This window comes from Glycine soja, chromosome 14, assembly GCF_004193775.1.
Source record: "Glycine soja cultivar W05 chromosome 14, ASM419377v2, whole genome shotgun sequence".
NCBI classification, from domain to species: domain Eukaryota; kingdom Viridiplantae; phylum Streptophyta; class Magnoliopsida; order Fabales; family Fabaceae; genus Glycine; species Glycine soja.
The window spans coordinates 22,378,482-22,384,761 of record NC_041015.1 but is presented as its reverse complement, the minus strand read 5'-3'; positions in this window follow the sequence as shown (position 1 = coordinate 22,384,761).

Sequence of the window (6,280 nt, the reverse complement as noted above, 5' to 3'; positions counted from 1 at the left end):
TCTCTCTCATTCAAACATTTAACACAAGGACAGTAAAAGCTTCCATTACTATTAGGAAGATTCTTTTAGCAAATTTGAGAAACTCTTCTACTCCTTTCTTATACTCATGACTTATGCGACTACTATTAATCCAACCATGATCCATAACTACGTTCTATAATAATCAATCATATATCATGCATGTAATTCTCACTTTTTTATATACTCAAGGTTTGACCATATCCTATTTAGGAAGATTTTTTTTATACTTGATTAATACTAGGAGGTTAAGTCTCATCTTAAATTCGATGAAATTTCGGCAACATTTCACATTGGTCTCTAAGTACACGAAATAAAAGCGGTGACATTAAATCCACCACAATCAAGTATGCACCTAAAGAAGAAAACGAAATGCAGTAGATTGAAATTTCATCAAATTTAGGATGAGACATAATCAACCTCTACATATTAATCAAGTATAAAAAAAATTCCAAATTGTCCTACAGGACAATTCAAGATTCAATGCATAATGGGAAACTAAGGATAACTCATGATACATAGCTTCAATAAAAATCATTTAATTAAACATAGAAGTTATAAAACATACAAATCAAGACCTCAATTATAAATGAGAATCGATCGAGAACATACCTCAAACAGCAAGCAAGTCCTCAAATGAGCCAAAAAAGAAATGAACTCATGAAATTAAACTACCAATAATAAGAAAAAACCCACATCAACAAAGCATGTCTTACTTACACTATACTTGCTTTCTCATTCATAAAGTATCGGAAGAATTATCACCTATGCAAAATTTTTACAATTCAAAGCATTAATGATTCACTTCTTTCTAATTTACACCATAGTAGTTAATATTAATAATTAGTCTACATTGAAACTTTCAAGCATAATAGGAAGTTGGGGAAGCATAATTGATCTAATTGGGACATTGATTTAAACTCGTACCTAATCATATCAAAACTTGATAAGTTGAGGATAAAATTGGATCAATCCAACCTATTATCTTAACTTTAAATCAATGGGAATAACTTACAAGCATCATGGGTAGAATGTCATGTACATGAGATAAGGATACAACCACTTGTTAAATAAATTGTTATCATTAGTGAGAAAGTTATAATTAATAGTAAAGCTACAATTTATATAGATAAAATGAAAAATGAAAAATATTGGCTGATTTGTTGGGTGAACATTTTTTTCACTTCCTAATGACTAATGCCTCATCTTAAAACTTGATAGATTTGTCCTCCATGTCTTTCATATTCAATATATCATTGCCTCCATTGCTTCCAATACAAAAATGGGACCAAAACAAGTCCAAGGCCAACAATCAATCCTATTTCAGCACTCCTGATATTCCAATCAATTGCATGCACCCTTCCATGTGGTGACAATGACAAAACATGCACTTCAATCCTATACTCAGCAAAATAATAGTTTACCCAATAAGTCTATTTTAGAACTTGTTATTATGCATTTAAGAAGTAATCTAAGTATTGCAGTGAACATAATAATATCAGCACTTAATTAGTTCTTGAGAAGCTAAACCAATAATAATAAAGTAGCAACGGTACTAGATCCTTCTTAATAAACATTCTTCTCACCATATAGCCCAGGTTTAACTATGAGAAAGCACTATACAACAAAGCAAATAATGAGTGATTATAACAATTGACTCAGTACTAAACACTCAAGGTAAGAACCTTAGAAGCACTCAAATTCACTAAAATTTAGTACTTAACACTTAAGTCTGTCATGACAGTATATTACTAATACAAAGTATAAATAACCAAGTAACATACAAAGCATAGTAAACTAAGATTGGAAAATTCTATATCAATCATCTATGAACTTTGATACTTTTAACAAACTGTTTGGAGATTAGCTTTCCAATAATTTAAGATATTCAATACACTCCTTAGCAGCAACATCAACATGCACTTAGGGCAAATCCATGGAGTGAATATATCCTATACGTGAAAGGTTAGTGTAAATGAAAATATGTTCCTTTAATTTGTTTTATTAATTATATTAAATACTAATAGTATCCTACAATTTCAGCTCTAAAAATGAAAGAAAAAGCATAACAGATTTTCATTGCAGAGTTTTCTTATTTTATCAAACACTATAAGTTCCATGCATCGTTTTTGCCAGAATAGAGACAAAGGTCACAGTTTGTGGACCCAAGTGGTCCCAAAATGATAAAATAAACTAAGCCAATACAGTAAGATGTGAAAGGATTCAAGGAATAAACAATTAATCTACAGTCCCAATAGCAACATGTATAAAAAGCCAATGCTTCCCCAAGTGGTCCCAAAATGATAAAATACTAAACAATACAAAGCACTAATGACAAACAAAGAAACAAACAAGGAGCCCAACTATAGGTGTTTTTTGAAACGGGACATCAAAATAGGTATAAAAACTCAAGACTTAGAAAAACTACAACAACAGATGAGATGAGGGCGAAACCAAATTGGTGCGTACTGCTTCAGAGTGTTAAGGTCGACGGTGATGAGTAGGTGTTGAGAGCAGCATGGTAGAGAGAGCAGCGACACGAGAGAGAGCACATTTGAGTTGGTGTTGTTGTCATGAATGTCGAGAACGGCGCGGTAGAGCGACGCGAGAAAGAAAGAGACACTGAGAGTGTAAGGGCACGACCCGGAGAGGCAGGTATATTTTTGGGATTTGTTTTTTTTAAGATAGTTTTTTAGATTAGTGATTTAAATTAAAGAGAGTCTTTTAGATTTGGGATCGATTATCTTTATAACCGATTTTAAAACAATTTTTTAGATCTCTTCCTTTATCATCTATTTAAAAACATCCCTTCTATTTAAAAAAATGTCACGGTATTTTTATTAAATTAGTTCTTGTAAAACCGATATAAAAGACTGATTTAAAAAATAAAAATATTGTTTAGTATTTTTGAAAAAAAAAACAATATTTTCTTAAACATTTTGTAAAAGAGTTATATTGTAATTTTTTATTTTGTAGATTTAAATCACTAACATCATAAATAATTTTCAACCGTTGAATTCAAGTTTGCATACTATAAATATAAATATAGATAAGTAAACGAAAATAGATTCTAACAGTTGAAACTTATGAGTTCAATTTTGAATTCTATTCCTTCGGTCTTTTATGTCATCATTTTATAAGTCAACGAGAAAATTAATTTAAATATATTTCTTGTATATTGTACATTTTTTGAAAACATAAAATTTGAGCAATATTATTTGGATCGGAAATTGCCAAATTGGGGGAGAGAACAAGGTTATGCCACGACCACAAGATTGAACTGCGAACATCGTACCAAAGGAATCTATTTTACAAGAAGTAGGTGAGAGTAGTTGTGAAATTTCATTTATATATGTAATAGGCAATGGTCTCTTGTAGGCCAGAAATCCTCAAACTAACTAAATATATTATCTTTATATATATATATACAAGAAAGTAGGTGAGAGTTGTTGTGAAATTTCAATTACAATAATGAAGTGTAAAAAAAAGGGCTTAAATTAATTGAAAAAAAATGAAAGGGTTTTAAAAAAAAAAGTGTGTTAGATCCTTCACCTAGGAATTAATAGCAATAAAAAAAAGTTTGCATCGAAATATGAAAAAATGAAGGCAAAAGCAAAAAAACGTGCGCAATATGAAGTACAACAAAAAAAAACATAGTGATCAATAATAGTAACTAAATGGAGTTAAAAATGTTATTTTACATTAAAAATTTAAAATTTTATGTTTCTTTTCTATTTAATGAGTAAAAAAAATACATATTATTTTCTTTTCATATACCTTCTAATTATCATACAATGTGTAATAGCTATATTAATGATTCTTGCATTCATAAATAGTCATTTTAGTTCTTATTTCACTTTACTTTATTCTCTCAATTATATATGTGCCAACTATATATATAGTCCTTGAAGAATTAGCCAGGCAATCGTATATTCATATATATGTGCCATTTATACATTCAATCAATCATTATTGATAATAACATTAATAACTAATATCAACAAATATATCTTAAAATATATAAATAATCTAATTGATGTATAATTTCTTCCTATTTAATTTAAAATTTTCAGAATAATAAGTTGATTTAATTTAAAGTCTTAAATAATTTTAATATTGACTATAAATTACATAAAATATTTTATTTCTCATTAATTTTATACTTTTTTTTACTATACAGATTAATTTTATACTTCCTCAAAAAAAATTATACTAAAAATGCATGTTACTACATTGCTTATATTTGGGTTAGGTGCATCGGTTACTAATTAAATCCAAATTTAAGTGTTCAAATTAACATAAATGTATATTAAATGGATTATTTTATTAGTGGATAGTTATATCTATCTTTTTAAGGAGTTGTATCCATTTTTAATCAAAAAGAAATTCAAAAATCTCGCGTTAAAAGTTTGGAATTCTAAAAAATTATGGAGATGTCAAAAGTCTGCATATATTAATTGATAAATAATTTCCATGCTTGGTTATTTGCACGTTGATCGAGGCCTAGATCGTTTCCCAACGAGCAGTGACAAGCCAAATGTTCATAATATACTTGCAGTAACAGTAACGATGGGGGGGAGGGGTTTGGTTGTTTGGTAATTAAAGAGCAGAACAAATAAAATGGAATACGAAACTACTAATACTAAAAACGAGTTGTTTCCTCTGATTCAGAAACCGCTCTCTTATCCTGGGTTATGGAGAATTTGTCCCTAACAGTCAACCACTTAATCCAACCCTATTTCAATTTACTAAGCGAAAATCAACTTAGGGTTTTCAATACGTGATTAGGCACCACATACACCAGTTAGTCCTTCGTCCATTAAGCATGAACGCAAGTTAGGCTCAGAGGCAATTAATCGAACACGAAGCGTGCACTGATTAATATTCACGAAATTGGGATAACTGGTGAAGGGAAAACTGCCAGGAAACCACATTACAAACGAAACCTCAAAGAGAGTTGGGCTTCGTCCTCAAAAGGAAACAACACCAGAAAATCTAGCCTTCCATGGATTCAAACAGAAAACGCAAATGAAACATGAAGCAGAAACGTAAATGAACAAGAACGTAAATGAACAGAAACGTAAATGAACAGAAACGTAAATGAAAGTAGAAGAAGAAGCAAGAATGAACTCGTAATTAGAGGCAGAAAACGTAAAATTGCATTGCGAACTCAGAAACGTCAAAACAGAAAAACGAAAACCCTAAAACAAAGCTCTGAATAATGAATAGCATAACAGAATAGAATGCCCTACACGAATCCCAAGGCAGCTATTTAAAAAGAGTCACTCAAAGTCACTGGGCCCTATTTCAATACTCTGGCCCAAAATGAAATAAACACTTAACAACATAAAATAAAATTGCGAAATTTCCTAATTAGAAATTAACTAAGGTAAGCGCTGCTTTATTTGCCCTCTTCAAGTCCACAACCAAAATCCGGATTAAGCCCAATGTTTCATTAATTCCTGAAATTAGATTAAAAACATCAAATTAGCTAAATGAGCCCAAATAATAAAACTGCCTAATTAATTGACAATTAAGACCAATCAATAATTAAAATGGTGCAAAAAGGGTTTAGAAAATAGAAGAAAATGATGGCACATCAAAACCCCCCATACTTAGCCTTTTGCACTCCTGGGCAAAATGAAACAAAGAACAAAATCCAAGGATATGAAAGGGAGACAAACAAAAACATTCACATATTTCTCAATGAACATCAAGGAATGAAAGGAATGGGTAACATCTAACATAAGGAGATCCAAAAAGTTAAGACATTCATGAAAATCATCCAAGCAACCCAATCATGGCAAAATAGTTAATCAGCTCAAGAATGAAAAGTGATAAAGCCTCACAAGATATACACTCTATCTCTCAAGTGTCTAGGCTACTATTTACCCTCAAAGCACCCATGAAAGCAAACACCACATAAACTTGGCAAGATTCTAAAATTGACAATCAACCCATAAACACGAGCACATGAGGATCAAAAGGTCTTTTAAGGTTGTAATGGGGCCAAGGACAAGGTATGGAGAAATATGGAATAAGTGGCTAAATCCCAAAGGAATAGAGGAGCAAAGGGGAATAAGTGCATATTAAGAAAAAAAAATAAAAAGAAGTAAAGATAAAAATTAAACATGAAGAGTAGAACCAAGAGTTTCATCATTCTTATGCCATTTAAGATCTTATTCACTCAACTTTATTGCTTTTCTTTTTTTTTTTTTTTTCATTCAGCATGTCCAACATTTAACCAATATACAATGTACAT